Here is an 18,334-nt window from a genome sequence, read left to right on the forward strand (position 1 = left end):
CGCCAATGCGTTCGCGCATACATAGGTATACCTCAGAGACAAAAATCACGAGCGGTAGCTGCGTTTTCGCGCGGAACCAACGAAATAAAAATGGATTTATCGAGTGCAAGTGTGCAATTAAAAAGCACTCGTAACTCGTTCGCCCGCTGCGTTACTGTAATTTTCGCTTATCGATGGCCCGCGAATACATTCGGAAATAAACGGAAAAGAATCGCCGCGGTACGCTGAGTAAACAATCGTATGATTCCGAGTGAAATTATCGTACCGCCCGGGTTAATTCTTTGGAATTGATATTTCAACAGCTTTAGAAGCTTAGAAACCGATTCAAATTCATATGACCGTCAATCATCTCTATTATTCGTCACGCAAAGTCGAATGGAATTGAAAATTCTTGTTTCTTCCACCACTAAGTAATTACAAATGAAAATTAATTCTTGAAACGAATAGAACTTTGCACATCGAAACTTAATAATGAAATTTTTTCTTTTTCCGCGACTCGTGTTTAAAGTGCTGGTTACGCCAGTCTATATAGTACCTTGTTCCATCGTTCATAATAGATGCGTCAACCTACGCTAGCTTCGGAACGACGACATTTCCACGCCAAGAAACTATGGATAAAAAGCTGCGTGCAGGCTTGCACGGATCTGAGTTTTCTCCTCGCGTAGCCGCCAGCTACGAAGGCAGAAAATTATCCCTCGAAACTTCACCACCGTTGTTTTTCTTCCTTCTTTTCCACCGGCATCTAATTTTCTCCTGTTCTAAGCTGCCCCTCTGCATATACACATATACCCTCGCAATCCCCGTTTGAATCCCACGACAAACTTCGTGACCATGTAACGTACTCATACGTGATCACGGCATGTAAAGAACTAGCTGATATTTCATTTCCACGGAGCTACGACAGTAATAACGATAACCACAATCAATTTTATAACATGGACTCATTGTTTTACTAAAACGTTCGTTTCACCCTTTTCATTATGTACAAGTTTAATACTTTTATTGATTGTTTAATAGAGGGTCGACGGCGCGTTGATTAAAAAGGGTGAAATGTTTCGGGGCTCCCCAAATGATTCATTATAAAACATTCACGTGACTAAATACAGATTTCCTATTTAGTTGTATGAAATCAACCACGATTGTAATTCTTCAATTCTCAACCTCACACTTGACTCAACGCAACTTGGATAAAAGTACTCCTACTTCATCTTTATAAATTCTTCTTCTATAGTTGCGGTTTTCCGGTTCCGAAATGATATGGAATACGTTACAGTACGATTATTCTAACAACATATGCAGAGATTATAAATGTAAAACTATTAACAATATCAGAAGCTGAAAATGTTTATCTAAAATACATTTTTATACATACACTATGGATGTCTTTATTACTACAAATTTATTTTTGCACTCACCTAATGTAAGATTCGAATCATATCAACCACAGAAACCGTGTTGCGAAACGAATCATGATCTATACTAAGTATAATACCCAAAACGTCGGAGCGTATATAGTTTCGTTCCCCTAAGCCCTAAGCCATGGCGGTATAGATTCTCCTTAACCGAAGAAGGGTCAGAAAGATGGAAAATTATCCCTCGACAGCTATCTTCTTCTCCCTAACCAATATCCCATCCTTCCTCATTCTCTTCCCGACCATGATCGTTCGTTCCCCACGTCGAACTTGTCCCGATTGCCTGTTCCCTTCTCGGTTTCGTTTCCTTCCCGGGCCATGCCGCGGCCGGTTTCTCTCTTTTCTTCCCGGACAGTCGGGTTCCATCGTTCTCGCGTGTGTACGTGGGCAAGGCGCTCGATATTTCAGGCCGTCGCCCACGAGAAACGCAGTTCCTGGGGGCGTGTTCCGCACTCTGGTATGGTCGACGCTGCTGGCCGGCCCGGCGTTACCTCGGTTCGTTTACACCGAACGTAGAAACGGAGAGCTGGCATAATTTCCGGCGGAGACGGTGGCGTGCGCAGCTAACGCCGTTTCATGCGTCCGCAACGATTCCACCAACGACCCTATCCCTTTCTCACTCTCTCGCGCGCGCGTAACCCTGCTTCGCTTCTGACCGCACCTCGCCTTTTCTCTTTCTCCGACGACGCGAGTCTTTCACTATCGCGTCTTGCCTCGTTCGCAAATGCGAACCCGGGTTCGCCGTCGTCTCTCGCTTTTGAGATAGCGCGGCAGTATTCGTGGCTCGCTGCGCCTTTCCAATTAACCCTTTGGTGACACCGGCGCGCTCAGATTAACTCTCGACTAGGCGCACACGCTCGTTGTCTCGCCGCGAAGAACGCTTCCCAAACATCGGACTAACCATCCATCATCGTAACGGAATTCTGCTCGAGCAACGCGCTATCGAACAATGCCGGAACGATCGGGAGATTAATTTTTTGATTATGGGGCTACATCGAATCGAAGCTAATAAATCATCGGATCCCGAGCATTTTGAACTTGATCTATCTAATTATTCTCACCCAAAGCTCCCCGATTAATTCACTTCCTGCTAATAAATATGCAAACAATGCTGATTTATGAAAATGCGAATGAGCTTTTTGTCGCTATGAAAATTCACATTTGTCATCGCGAAAGAAAACAATATTAACTAGAACATAACGTAAAAGTTAAGAGTAGAAAGAGAAATTCCGATGCTGGTCGAAGATGAAACATCGATTAGCTCGAAACCCAAGAAGGCAGTTTCGAGTCTTCTGTAAACTAAAGTGTATCCAAAAAGATGAAACAATTTACGAATTCAAGACGCGTCACGGTGGGTAGTGACACGCACGAACGGCGAATTTTAAAGTCTCTCCTATGCGCAACCACTGCAGAAGACACGGCCAACAGAGAAACGGAGGGTAAAAAGTAATGGGATTTGCATTTGGGTACGAAGTGAATCGCGAGGTTTGAATAAAAGTGGCGGAAACAAGAGCCACGGTGAAGAAAATGCGAAATAAAGGCCAAAGAGAAGAAGCGATCACTAGCGTTATATGCAAATTATTTGTCTACTTTTACTTTCTTACCCAATGATTACCGCAAGAAAATAATAATACTATAATCGATTAAAGTCGATTCAAAGCGGCCCAGCCAGTTTTAATGAAACTGGAACATAGTATGATTTATTAATCGTGATGGAATCTATAATGGAAATGAGGCTGATTCATTCGTCAAAACACCATCGTTAATGTCGATACTGCTTGGACTAACGTTAAGGAGCCTTATCAGTGTGAAACTTAAAAAAAAATCGATTTTTTTTTGCATTTTCGGAAGTTCATACCTTCAAAAATATCATACTAAAGTTTCAAGTTCGGATCTCAACTAGTTTTCTGAAGAAAACTGTAATTTTGGCAACGAAAAAACAACAATTTTTTTAAGGAAAAATCGAAAAACTCCGCTATTTGTGTCTCAGGAGACAGCGCATAACTTGGTCGCCTTTAGTTATTTTTGTGCGAAAAAATAATTTTACACAATTCATTTATAGGCAAGTACATCCATAAAGTTTAAAAAAATTCCGCAAAATGACTTAAATTTTAGGCGGTCATACTGGTAAAGTCCCTTAAGGATCTCCCTAACGGGACGACCATATAAATCGAGAAAATTTACTAATCAAACTTAGTAAACCATAAAATTCTTTCCACCCATCCAATCGTGTAAGTTTATATACAGCCGAGTTACCACCGTTAGAAACCAGTTCGGTATTAACGTAACAGACTTAGCAACGGGTGAGGAATTTCAGTTTAAAAAGAAGTAAGCTTTCCCAGCTTATCAAGTTTGCAAAAATAAAAGGAAAAGATCATAAACAATAAATGTGGAAATGGTTTGATCATGCATTCCTTGGACTTGTAAGTAACGAAAAAGATAGAAAGTGTCGAAGACTATAAGAAGAGAATAAAATAAAATAAAATAAAATAAAATAAAATAAAAAGAAGAAGTAGAGGAGGTAAATGTTAAATCAGCGAGGAACGGATGGCAGTCGAATTGACTCATTCTAGCGAGTTCGCGGCTATGCCAGGCTGTTTCTGCAGCATTTCCATGCGCAAGGTGCAGCCTGCGCATACTGCAATCAGAGTGGCACGTACCTACATTCGCACCGGATAAAGAGACAGAACTGTTCGGTGACGTCATCCGGTGACAAATTATTCGATTCGCCGGAGTTCGACGCACGAGTGGAACGTAATACCAGGCGAATGAGTATTCCGTTTTCTGGTATCTCTCTTTCTTTCTTTTAATGAAATAGCCGAGCACGACAGAGAACGAGAGCGGCTAATGAGAAGAGAGAAAGCGCCCGGGAACATGGGTATCCCAGATTTAGTTGCACCTCGTGGAAGGTCACACAACAGGCTTACGTCATTCACTTCGCTTAGGATTAAACGGAATTCGAACCACTGATAATTAATCAAATGTTATGATTTGAATGTATGTAATACATTAAATGCATTTGTATGAATGAATTATTCTAACACCGTAGCAAATTATTTTGTATCATGAATATCGCATATTCGATAGTACTTCCGTGTGCAACACTGATCCCGCAAGAAATTACAATAAAACTAACTAATACGAATAGGACAAAATCGAGGAATACTGTTAACCCAACGTAGGGGAGAAATCTTTCATTCCCGCTAATTGCCAACGAAATGTCCTGACAGCTCGGGTTCTAATCCCAATCGGGTCTAAGATCTCGTCCCTCTCTCCGGAGAGCATCGATTCGAAATCCAGAAAGATCGTTGATGCGTAAAACGATATCAATCGGACTTTCTCGGGCAGATAACGAAGCTGAAGAAGGGAAGTAATCTTCGACGTGTGCGTGCGCACACATGCTCTCGGTACGTATATGCGCGAATGAAGCGGTGGTCATAGAGAGGGTTGTCGAGTGTTGAGCATATAACGTACAAATTATACGTGACCACGGAACGGGTGATTTACACGCAACAAACGAAGCATGGAAAACCGTTATCACGAGTTCACCGTGGTAACGTGCTAAGTATGCATCGAGAAACGTTTGATAAACTGATCCGATCGTCTCGCGGTAGTCGTTAGCGTAAGAATAGCCAAATTTCAGGTTCCGAGATTTGAAAGCTGCCTTTGCCAGCGGAACGAACTTTCATCATAACGGTTCATATCCATAAGGTTAACAGATCAGTCTCAGGGCTACTATCCTTAATTTAATAAGACGAAAATAACGATCGCAATCTGATTTCCGAAACAATAATCAAAACCGTGATCGTGTAATTAAACAATAGTGTTTACATGTAAATTATAGGATTTCGTTTTCCGGTGATGCAATGATAAAGAGACGAGTGTAAATGACTTACCCTGTACGCTCTCATAATGATGCCGGAACCACTTAGGGACTCCCTTCGTCGTTCCAACTCCTAGAATCAAAAAGGACGTGTTTTGAGAATGCACAGGCTCATCGGGCGATAGTAAATCATAGCGTAGCGAGCGGAACGGGACGGCAAAAAGAGTACAGAAGGAGCGGCAGACGGTGCGCGCGTTACTCTTTGCTAAATCTGCCTGTCAAGCGTGTATTCCACGGATCGCGTTCAAGACTGAACTTCCATTTAACATTTGTGGCTGCGTTTAGCGCCGCCTTCCAACGGAACCATTTGAAAAGTACTCGAAACCTCGGCGAGCGAGAGAGTAATTTCCACAATTAGCGTTCGCCTCTACGCGAGCGTGCAACGCTGTCTATGAGACACAGGCCTATGTGTGCGTACGTGTACGCGTTCCCAGCCTTATTTATAGTCTCTGGTATGTCCCGTGGTTTTAAACTTTCGCGAAGTACCGTTCGGTTAGGGTTAGAGCGTTGTCTCCGTTCAGGCAGGCCAATATCCTTCGCAATTCATTTTACAATTACCTGACATTTGTTTTGTAATTATAAGTCATGCGCATGTGTGAATATGTATGCGTCAAATGTGTGTTTAAAAAGATTTCTATTGAAATACCAGAACTAATCATCATTTGACATTCATAAGGCGAACACGAGAAAAGCAATGAATTTTTCGTTGTGAAACTGAGCTGAATTCTTCTACGCAATTACGCGTATCTACGAGGTATAAAAAAATTCGTTCAAACATATATTTCTTTTACCAAACGCACCACGTATACGTAATACGTACACAAAATACAGGAACCGTGACTCGATCCCGATTCGGCGAATCATCGATACGCCGCCTACCCGACATCGTTACTTTTGTATCAGGCTACGCGACCGCGTAACGCGCTTACACACACTCGCGCAAATAATTACAGCCTTCTAGAGGATCGGAGCCACTACGGAATGGAGAGAGGCGGAGGCGGAGTAAGAGGCGGAATGGGAGACGAAAGAGGACCAAACGAGCCAGAGTTTCAAAAAGCATCCCGCCGATAATACCCATATTCCCGGCCATCGAGACCCGCAGAGCTGCGCAAAATTCCAGACTCGCCTCGCGTTCTTTCCATCTCCCTCCCTTCTCCATTTCTCTCTCTCCATCTGTGTCTGTCTCTCTCCCGCCCCCTCCCCCCTGACCCCCCCGTTCTCTACGGAGGAGAGAGCAGGCCAGCTACTGGTTCCCGTGCTACGCGCGGCATCGCCGGGAGCAACGATAATATAAAGCTCGTCGTTCTAGCCGTCGCGTCGCGGCGCTACGCTTGTGGCGCGCGGCGGGACGCGCGAGCGAAACGGAGCAAACCGGCAACGAGTATATGCGTACTTACACGAACGGGAGGTAGGAGAGAGACGGACTGTAAAACGGGCGCACGTATTCATCGCGTATGTGCCTCGCGCTTTCATCCCGTGCGCAAACAAACACGCCGCGGAATGGGGCACACGCGCATGCACGTACGATCGGACAAAAGATAATCGTGGCCGGCTACATACAACACCGGCCGAATGGACCAACGAGCGGTGATATGAGCTGAAGAGACAACGGGAGGACGAGTGCAAAACGAAGAGGAGGTGCGAGGGAATGATTTGTGAATTAGAATGGGGAAACATTAAAAATGATCTAATGTAGCGATGTTCCATGCTCGATGGGGTAATCACCCCCGTTCTGAGAACCGGTAGGCGTAAAAAATGTACGCTGAGCGAGCACAAGCGTAGTGACGTCCGAAGAGGAATATACGTGAACGAAGAACGAGACCGAGAACGTAATCGGAGTAGAAAAAGGGTGACGGAGTGAAAGGAGTTGCAACGGGAAGAACAGAAAGAGAAAGAAAGGTGCGGAGCCGGGTAATAGGGAGAGAGCCATCGGTGTGCACGCGGGGTGAGTCGGCGCGGGAACGAGCGGTTTCGTGGGTCGGTGGGTGGACCGGGAGAGAAGCGTAGAGGACTGAGATAGAATGCGGGCACAAAAGAGGAGAGGAGGAGGTCGAAGGTAGCGGAGGGTTCAGCGGGATGAGGTTGGTTAGGCGGACGCGCGGGGCCAAGAGACGGCCGCGGCGACAAGCAGCTCGTAGTAGAGCACGGGAGAGGAGCGTAGCGTAGCACTCCGGCAGAGAGGCGGGGCGGTATGCCGGGGAGACACACGCTGTGCGAGAGGCGCTGGCTGAGTTTGTGAGCACGCGCTACTACTCTTCGAGGCTCGAGTCCTATCTGGCATAGCGTGTCCCTCGTTCTCTCCGCGCTACGGGCTTCTTTCTCGCTCGCGCCCTTTGCCTTCGGCCTGGCTCTCTTTTCGTCTCTCGACGTCGTCCGCGGTGCACACACTCTTTCTCTTTCCATCTTTCTACCGATTCTCTACCGTTCGTTCTCTCGATTCGCTCCATTCCGTTCCTCCCTCTAACCGTCTTTCTCGTTCGCCCGCTCATTCGCTTTTGCACTTATACAGCCCGCTGTATATCGGTCTCTCTCCTACTTTTCCATGTTCGCACCGCGTTCGTCGCCGGGCTCGTTCGTACTCTCCCTCTGCACCCCTCTCGGTTCGTTCCTGACACTCCAACCAGCCGCCCCCTGCCCCCGTCCACTCTTCTTCCTCGCGACAGCCGCATCGGTTCTCGTTCTGTGTCCTCCTCCGCGAGCACGCGTACGTGTGTGAAAGTGTGTAGATGTGTGTCAGGATAGCTCTCTTTCTCGCGTGCATAGCCCGGTTCATCCTGCTGCTCGACGTTTCCCTGGCCTCGTCTCTCTTTTTCTCTATCACGAATCACTCTCTCTCTCTCTCTCTCTCTCTCTCTCTCTCTCTCACTCGCTATGCAACTCGGTCGCTCTATCATCCTCGTCCCTCTACTCTAAACCTAAACGGATCCTCTGGTTCGTTTCCGTGCGTCTCGGCGTGCATGAGAAAGGTTCAGGTAAAGACGAGCTCACGTTCCATGGCAAAGCGCTAGGTGGAATTGGTATATCGGGGGGATGGAACGCGCGCCACGCTCAGACTTAAACTCGTGTCCTAATTGCATGTCGTATAGCGAGAAAATCGCTACTCATCCGACCGATCAACACGACAAAAAACAAACAAATTACGTTCTATGACCACGTCCGCATTCGCAATGACATTATTTATCAGCTGCATTGTTCGAACAATAGCTTGCCTGGCAGCAATCATATAAAATAACTGCAAATATTTGTCAAAGATGTTACTGTAAATTGCAAATAATGTACTACAATGAAAACTGCAATTATGTATTGCAATTAATTATGGTTTAATAGATGTAGCATTAGCAGGATTAGACGTACTCAAGACGGATGTCTTTTGTAGACGAAATTCGAAGGCATTCCGAGTTGCTGTACCGGAAGGACGGGCCCGAAAGTCCTCCTGCTCTGTTACGACCCTTTTCCCTCCCTATCTCTTCCTATAAACTGTCGCGAGTAAGTACGAAAAGTTTCGAAGCACCGGATAAAGGAGCCTCGATAATTAATAGGAGAAAATGATGGACGCTTGCAAGAGTATTCAAGATACCGATGAAAGACCGTCAGAAATTACGTCGATGCGGTAGGATAACGCGGATAGAGAAAGAAGTATTACCAGTGAGGAAGGAATAAAACAGACGGCTAATTAACGGTCGTGCTACAAAGCTGATACGTCATTAAGGTGACGGCTGACCGAAGTCCGCGATGAAAAAGTAGAAAAGCATCGCGTATAGTACTTATTCACGAATCAAGTTATTATTTCAAACGGAGAACAGTTAATAACTTCAATGGCGACGGGCTCGAGAGTGAGAATCGCGATAAGGTAAATGAGAAAAGTAGTAACGAGATTGGCGATCTTGGGAAGTTTTTCGAGCTACCCTAGCTCGTTAAGTTGCCGTGGAGAATTTGTCGGGAGACGCGATTAGGTTACGATAATTAGTAGCGACTACGCGGACAATTATAAAATCGTAGAAAATGAAGATCGAGCTCGTTACGAGCTCATTCACTCAAACAATTTTCATAAATAAACGGCATTGAAAAGTGAAAATGAGAAATTAAAATAATACGTTTGACTAGCTTTTTCATAATCGTGATGAAAGACCATGTTTTAATTTCAAGGGTCATCAAATCACTTCTCGCGAATAAGCAATGAAAATCCATATTAATAATGAGAATAATAATACTTATAAAGCTCAGGTGGATCACAAAACGATTGTGTCCGTACTATATACACATATATAAATCCATATATACCTGTGCACGTACATAGATATGTGTATGTCTAATATATTGTGCCAATGCGGGCATACGACTTATGAATGAATACACCCGAGGTACATATATAATCATAGTTATGCCACACATGTGCGCAGACAACGTCGTGTATAATATCGGTCAAATCGCTTGAGCTAGAGCAATCAGGTTTTGCGCGCGTGCACAAACACAACCGCGTAGATCACTTTCATGAGTGCATAATCGTCGTTGAGCCGTCGATTTGTTTTCCGATCGTTAACGCAGCATATTAATACAAATATGATAATGCCGACAATAAAGTAATCGCGTCGCGATCTCCGAGTCCGATTAAAGAAACCTGATAAAAAACAATTCTTTCGGATACCTGTTTTAACCTATCCTAATTTCTTCTCCCTATTTTTTTTTTTACATCTGATATAAAAAAAATATAGCATTCAGAGAAGAAGTACTTGTACCTTAAGAAGTCAGCAAGATGCTTCACGCATCGGTTGAACAGAAATTCTTGGCTCGACCCTCGTTATGAATCGTCGTTTTTAATGTACGCCCATTGATTTGCTCCAGTGACATCGAAATAAAACGCACGACAATGCCGTGGTGATAAAGAATTTGTAACCACTGCCGGCGGTCCCGATATATTACGTCCCAGCGGAGGAGGAAACAGCGGAAAAGAAATATCGCGTAATTTATTTTTATCGTACGCTGGCGGCCCATGTATGTATCAAGGTTACCCCGCGACGAAGAAGCCCTAATTTGAAAGTTCAACTATGTCTTCTGGCACAATTTCACCCCGCGAACAGTCCTTTATCATCCACGGCAGCTGTTAATTACCGGATTAAATACTGGTCCGCACGGAAAATATTATTCTTCCAAGAAAAAACGAGCTTTCAAAACTGTACAAAAATTCCTACGGTCGGCCCCATGTACGGTTTTATGCGAGAACACATTATCATCGTTCGGGATAATTTTAATTCGCGGCATGCTCGCCGCGGTACGCTTATTTCACGCGGGGGGTAAAACACTTGGATAATTGCAGGCATTCACGATGCATAAGCGGTGCAAAAAAAGAAACGTCGGCTCGCGCGCGCTTTGTTTCCCAACCAACAATTGCTTCCAGAATCTGCCGAATAAATTATTAATGCGTAATGAGAGCGCAAGCTGTCGTTCGTTATTCCATTGAATTACCGCCAAGCGATCCTGGTAGCGTTAAAAAAACTGATAGAGTTTTTGCCTCTCCTCGTTTGATTTATCATTCAATATCGGAATAAACGTCTGCCTGCCACTACTTGCTGTTTAAAATGCGAGCAATGGATCGGCCCATTCCATTAAAAGTTGGCAAATGCTTATTTATTATGAAAATAAAGCAAGTTAAAATATAAATGGTAAATCGTCTGCGAATGAGAAGTTCATACTAAATTAGAGTAAACTGCTTTCCCCTTAAGCTTTCTGTAAGTGCATGAACTCTGCAGTCTACTCATAAATAAGATTGAATTAATTTACACATGTAATACGAAAAAGAAGTGATGCAACTACTTTATTATTAGCAAATCAGAAACAAGCGAACTTTTCATTTATTATTAGACGACGTGCTTTTAGAATCGTGTCAACGCGACGAGGTTTCCAAAGGTGTGACAGCTCTTTTGCCTCCTTAGCCCTGTACGTGTTCTACGTAATGCTTTGCAGTAGCATTTGCCGAGTCTGACGAGTTGTGTCTTTGACCCTCGCAAGCTTTGACCATGACACGATATAAACGAGCCGACAGTCAACGCTTATTATCGCGTATTATGAAGGTTCGTATGGCGCGTTACAACTCCGTCGATGTCACAGCTGCAAAATGCCACCTAGATCCAGCGTAAATTAACATAACGACGGGAACGCGTTAAGATCCGTCCCAGTGCCGCGATTCGGAGAAGCGTGACGCGGTGGATGGCTCCTAAGAAACAGCAACCTCGTGTCGATCACGAGGTGATGTCAACGATGAATGTTCACGGGAATGGTAACTCTCGCTCGAAACCTGTCCGCTCTTTCCTCTTCGGATCCGAATCAGTCGATGAGGATAGAAATTCCAACACGGCGACAAATACGCAAGAATTCCGAGGTCTATACGTATTTCTTAGGTATTGGTAACGCGTTATCGACGAATAGATAGCGCGAAGATTATTACGGAGTGTATAATATCTGTGGACTTTTCCACCACGATATTAAGAAGACGGAATAAATCAATTCTTAAATCTCTTAAATCTTCCAAGAACCGACACCGCTTATTAGACAGCGAATTTTCATGCAAAACACAATATCCATGATAACAGTACTTTAAACAGTCATTTCTTTTATCATTTAAACATCACAATGTGGACTCTGCTTTCAATATTCTGTACTTTAATACCGTGTATCATATTTTCTGTAAACTCAATTTCCTTGCGAAAGCATCAAGTCTGCAGTTTGGTAATTATACACACACTACATGATACACGCTTGAGAAACAACAATGAACTAAGATAGACATCTTTCGGTCGTGCGTAATTCGAGCGTTGGTGGCACCCACGGATCAACCTCGACTGCTAAACTTTTGTCACAATAAATAACAGGACTACGTTTGTATATACAATTTTGAAGTATTATGTACCGTTTCGCTTAAGGAAATCAGTGTTGCTAAGAAGAACCCTGAAGCAAAACATTCGTATGAATCCAGAACAGGCCGGTGACCAGACACGGCCCTTTATCTCGCACCTATAAACAGCAGAATAATAATTCGAGCGCGCGAGATGATGGAGCACGATATGGACGACTAATATTATATCCGACAGCTGAATTCCGATATCGTCGCGAGAGGTCTGCATGAAATTATCAGTCCGGTCTTATCGACCGGATTCCCCTGTTCGCCGAGGCACACACAGCCGCACCGATAGAGGGTCCGAGAGCACGCGCGATCGTGGTATGCCAGGCGAGAGATCGCCGCGACGCGGCACATAATTTTTACGTCTCCTCGGGGGAGAGCCAGTCACGCAGGCCAGTTTGACGACAACCAGGTTTCGCCGGTCTCTCCACGTCGCCATTACCCAGGCATTCGCGAAGAAAGCGCGCACCGGCCATCGGACACACCCTGCGTGTCTCAAGAACTTCCCTTATTTAGAGTGCGCGATGTTATAGCGGACCGTCCAGGGGAGCTATATATCGGTATCCTAGCGTGCGTTCAAACTGAGATCAATAAAGCGCTCCTTTATAGACTTCACTACACACGCTGTACAAGCTTGGCCAACTCTCCCCCTACCGTTCCTTCGTTCGTTCGTTCGTTCGTTCGTTCGTTCGTTCGTACGACTCTCTCGCTCTCACACGGCCGGTGCACATACAAACGAAGAGTCAGCTTCTGCCACCTCCCTGAAATCGCCACCCCCTCTTCACCCCGACCGGCGGGATCAAAACGCAGCGCTATGGCCTGCTGCTACGTTAGCAACCCCTCGGTCCGCCATCGTTCAAACCCCGCGCTGCTGGCAACTACGAGGCCATAAATAACCGAATGACCCACCGCGAATATAAGAGGCAGCTACGCGAACAGCTCTACGATCCGATCACCCGTTATATGTACACGCGCGTAGGTATATGCATCCACGTATCATCCCCTCTACTGAAATTCTGCGAGCCAGTTCCTCTCTCGACTGCCGCTTCGTTATACAATTATCGGTAGGCCTCGACCGCACGTGTAAATCGAATGCAAAAAGATCTGCACACTCCGGGTAGGACGCAGAGATGTTTTCTGTCGACTTGCGGTCAACATCTCTGAATAACATAATTACGACCAGTAGACTGGGGATTTTATATAAGTATTTATAGAAGAATTAGATGTGCACAGAATATAAAAAATGCATCTAATATGTGAAAATGTGCAGAACGTCAAAAGTATAATCGATGTCCTTGGAAGATAAAAGAAGTTTCAATCTAGATTTCATTTCTTATAATGATATCACAACAGCTTTATCATTCATAAAAATCCACAGTCAGTGAATTTTGGAAACGTTGCAATAAAAGCCTGTTTCCAACTTAATGAGTAAAAACAAAGCTTGTTTGATTCTGTGCCCTAAATATCTTATTTCGTATGAAACTCTACAATCTGGCGATCAGAAACAGGGAAATTAATTGAAATGTAACAAGTGTGCCGAATTTCAAGAAGCTCTTGATCTGGATTATTATGATCCATCGACCTGGCAGCTAATGTGAATTCGCTTTGGGAAGACTGAAATATCTGTACACCGTGAACAAAACAAATTCGATATATACAATATACATTTTGTAGAGATCGTGTATAATAATGCCGTACGACCTCTCAACCGATGGAACACACAATGCTATCTGTTTCGAGGTTGACTGAACGGAGTCTCGCTGTATGTATAACAAACGGTCGTTATTGCATTCATCGATTAACCGTAACGATATGGAACACGAACGAAACTCGTAGGTTGAACCCAGGAAACCAATTTAATTGAACTTTTTCAAGATTTTTCCGAGTCGAAAGTCTTTCAGTGATGGCGAAGGTACCATCGAAGGTGTAATTAATATGGTTGTCGTATCAATCACCAAGTACCGTTACCGTGGCCGTGTTAAAAATTGTACAACTGCAGGTGCGCGATCATAAATAATTGACTTAACCAGCGATAATGTATGATACCTCGGTCGGCCGCGATTCTACACTGTCGTTCAAAAGTGTGTGCCCTTCCGCACGCCTTCCCCTTTGGTTGTAAAAAATAATAGACTTCATTTCTTGTTTCCTTTTCCTTCATTGTATTTACGATGTTTAATATATATTGCATTTTGGAGTAATGAAATGAAATCATTTAAGAATGTGTAAAAGTAATTGATAAATTATTCGAATCAAATACATAATACTGGACCTGAATGCATCTACCGTATTTGAAGAAAACAATTGACATGCACCAGTCTGATACCTGTTTTACATATCTAATTGTATTACAGCTACAGAAGTGTGCATATACTTTTGAATGGCAGTGTAGTCACCCGTTACATGCCAGAGAGAGAGAGAGAGAGAGAGAGAGAGAGAGAGAGGACGCAACGCATCGAAACTCGGTTACAATCATATTTCAATACGTGTTACAGTCAATCGTAGAAGGTTTCCCACAAGCCTGCAATCGGCGATGATCCAGGTGCACGCTCGTTGGACGCCGGATCGTTAAACGTCGGCATTAAAACGTCGAGCACGCACAAAAGCCGCCACAAGTATTTCAGTTCGCGCTACAATTAGAAACGGATGCTCCGCATCTAACAATAAGTGGCTGGCAATTTCATATCGCTCTCCTTCGCTCATCACGTGTATAACTAGGTGTACAGCCTTCCGCCTTCATTTACACCGCACTTGTTAACTTTACGACGAAGAATTCGGTTCACGAAAGAAATCTGTAAATGAAGTCGTTGAAGGCCAATTTCTATTCGGAAGAAGATTCGCATAATCAATGAACATAGCGAACAATAATGTTACGATGTAAAATGCTATTAAATCACTCGTTGAGAAAAGTGATTCGTGGCAGATAAAGAGACATAGGATGCGTTAAACGGAGTAGCAGCAAACAGTGGCCAATTAGGCAAGTCGAGGGAAAGAGATTGTGCAAATTATCAAGATAACATGATAGTGATAGGCCGATATGTTTTATAATGGTCGCGTGGAGGGCATGCGCGGTGCAGACAGTGCGGCAATTACTCGCCCCGCGGGGGATGTGTAATTCAATTCACAAAGGAAGCGCGCGTAGTACGTATTCACCGGGACTGATGTATCCGGCAGCTGGCACCTCTCTTTCTCCTTCAGTTTTCACCGATAGAAAATGTTTTCTGAACCTTCCGTAACCCTGCCGCAAACGTAATTAAACGAACCGTGCACCCGCCGTGTAATCATGCAATTATCCTATCGTAGAATTAGCGAAATGATAGACCGTTCTGGGCTTTTAGCGTCGCGAAACCGTAGGATTAGTATCCCATTTAAATAGAAAAGAAAAATTCGTCGAATCCATGCATGGAAATACGAAAATACAGTTAATTCGCAAACACGAGTTGTTCTGGGATCTGTATGTTGCAATGAGATTACGGATTTTATGCATTCACGACAAAATGTGGTTGATTGTGTTGACAATACATCAAAAACTAATATATTGTAATGTATCAAAAGCATGTGACATATCAAAAGCTGAGTGCATATTATAATGTTTAAATGATAAAGCAAATTTCTACCTAACATGCATTTTTTATCTGGTACCATGTTTTATTTGGATAAAAATCTGCACTCTATATAGTGACATATTAGTATGATTTATCAAGCAAGCCATTGAAGAGGGAAATTAGCCAATTTCAATTGTAATACCGTAACGTATGATCACGCGAACACAACGAAAAAGTAATGCCGCTTGATGCGACTTGATAACCTTGACTCATCAAGAATCGAAGCAGAAGAGTAAAAGAAGAAACGAAACGGTTCGAAGGGAGAATGTGTCCCCTCGATAAAAGGTCTTCCCTTCTTTTCCGCTAGCCTCTTTATGGGTGAGGAGCAAGAAAGAGAAGGATGGAAGAGAAAGAGGGGCCAGGCTGCTTAAAATATTTTCAGCTGTGGCTTCATAAATAACGGGTTCGCCGATGAATTTCGTTTAAGGGAATATTTGACTTGGGATCATTGCCTCGTCAGAAATTTGTTTTCGACTCTCACGCATCATTTCGATTCTACACATCAATCCCATGATATCTTTCATATCAATAGATTAATTATTAAAAAATACGACAGTTCCTTTTGTGAATAGAAGAGCCGTTTTCCTTTGGAAACTTTTTCTTAAGGAATACCTGTTAATAGATGAGAACTAATTGTAACATTTCTGACACTCACTGTGTCTCCTGTTGATAGCGGGGGGGGATAACAATAATATACTAGCTGAGAACCATGCATTTTCATGAATAATGATTAAGATTTTCAAATTCGGAGAACTAAATAGACTCGAATGGCAAAATTTTGGCCCAAAGTCTTACTTGAGCGATATTATAGCATATCTCAAATTCCTTATCCCAATAATTTGCGTCATAAGGTTTCGAAACCCGAGACGAGCTAACATTCGGCGGATTCTCCGCAGCGCGTATCTTTTTGCTCTTCGAGGGAGGAAAAACGTCGGCGCTCGAAGGGTTGAGGAGACGACGAGTCGACTCGGCGTTCTTCGGCCACGGTCCACGAGCAACGACACCATCTCCGCACTACGTTTTTGCCCGAAGCGCCTCTTCCTCCTTTACCCTCTCGTTTCACTCTGCCCGATCCCTTTACCTCTCTCTTTCTCTCTCTTTCTCTCTTCCAGCTATTCCATCAACTAACGGCGTCCTTGTCTAACCCTTTTTGCCAGATCGCGAGCGCTTCAGAAACAACGCGAAAGAGAGAAACACGAACGTGGAGGCTGGAGGTGGGACAGAGATAACAGGATCGAGAGAATCTGCACAGCAAACACCTGCAGCCCGGGTTCGTTCGCAAACGGGGAGAGAAAGAGACGGGGAAAGGTCGGCTCGCGTAAGGAGAGGCAGGATCGTTGGGAGAGGAGGAGCAGAGGGAGCGATGCGGACCGAAAGGCGATTTCAAAGAGACGACGAAACGAAGCTACGCGAAAATGGCTTCCGAACGATACCCGGGCAGGGAGGCCGGCCGGTTCCCAGCAAAATTACCAGGACCCATGCATCGGCCGCGCGCATCTACACTCCTTTCTCCAAAGCTAGTTCTCTTTGGGCTATTTACCGTAAGTTAATTACGGCGCGCTTTCGCGTCCGCGGCGACGTCGTATCTGGTTTGGACTTTGTACGAAGACACGCCATTAACCTCTGTTTCGGTGGACGTGCGTGCGAGAACACGCGTTCAACGCTTGTATATTGTTCAAATATTAGTAACCGGTTATTATTAATTCGCAAATTAGACGCGCCGATTAATTAGATTACGTCGCACGTCACGAAGATCGTGCGTACGCACGAACGCTCACGCGTTGTTCCATAACTCTGTTTATAAAGTGTACGACTATTCTCGCAATATTAATTTTTCGATTACGCAACCTCGGCTATTCATATTGGAACGTTCCATCTTTTAATGCCAGCGTTTCCAATTTGTACGCGCAAAGTCCTTTGTCGCTCTTCCGTCATATATTAAAGCCGTATATGACCGTCGAGCATCGTTAGTTCTGCCTGTTGATTCGCATTCAATACTGCCGCATGAAATTACACGGAAGTCTGTGATACGTGTTACGTTTGTAGATAATGAACAAAGTTTTAATACTGTTCATCATAAGAACACAGTTGATTTTATCTTCAGCTTTAAGAAGGAATAACAAGTATTAAAAGTTTCATCGAAACAGATCAAAATTACTGATCGAATCTTATTATATATTCAATGTTTCAATCTTTACAGTTTAATGACTGTAATACGTCAGTTTTTTATTTACTATTAGTTTCCACACTCCGTATTTACGCGATTAATATCTTCCGACGTCTAATTTCTATTTAATTATAGAAAATGCGTTTTTCTAGGATACATAAACTTTTGGGATTGATTGTATAACTAATACATCCTTAGAACCTCTAACGTATTAAGTCCTTTATTTCTAGCTGTTTGCTCTTCTACTTCGCTTAACTTAATTTTGGCCTCCGAGTTTATGTCGTTAGTCTCGTTTGGACGCTGGCCCGAAATTTCGATAATATTCGCGAAAAACTAATCCCTGTTGAGAACTAATAAGGAGTTTGACTCTCCTAT

The 18,334-nt window shown here is 43.8% G+C and overlaps 1 protein-coding gene across 16 annotated transcripts in view; it reads right to left on the minus strand.

Annotated features, from left to right (window-relative positions):
* The window catches only part of LOC108631402 (bromodomain adjacent to zinc finger domain protein 2B), a 127,764-nt gene that overhangs the window by 87,048 nt on the left and 22,382 nt on the right, over positions 1-18,334 (minus strand). For all 16 annotated transcript variants that reach the window (XM_018035305.2, XM_018035290.2, XM_018035289.2 and 13 more), the window contains exon 2: positions 5,309-5,368. The gene's annotated coding sequence lies outside the window, so the exon portion shown is untranslated. The remainder of the gene's footprint in view (positions 1-5,308; positions 5,369-18,334) is intronic.

Source organism: Ceratina calcarata, unplaced genomic scaffold (assembly GCF_001652005.2).
Source record: "Ceratina calcarata isolate Rehan_Ccalc_2016 unplaced genomic scaffold, ASM165200v1 scaffold9, whole genome shotgun sequence".
Lineage (NCBI taxonomy): Eukaryota > Metazoa > Arthropoda > Insecta > Hymenoptera > Apidae > Ceratina > Ceratina calcarata.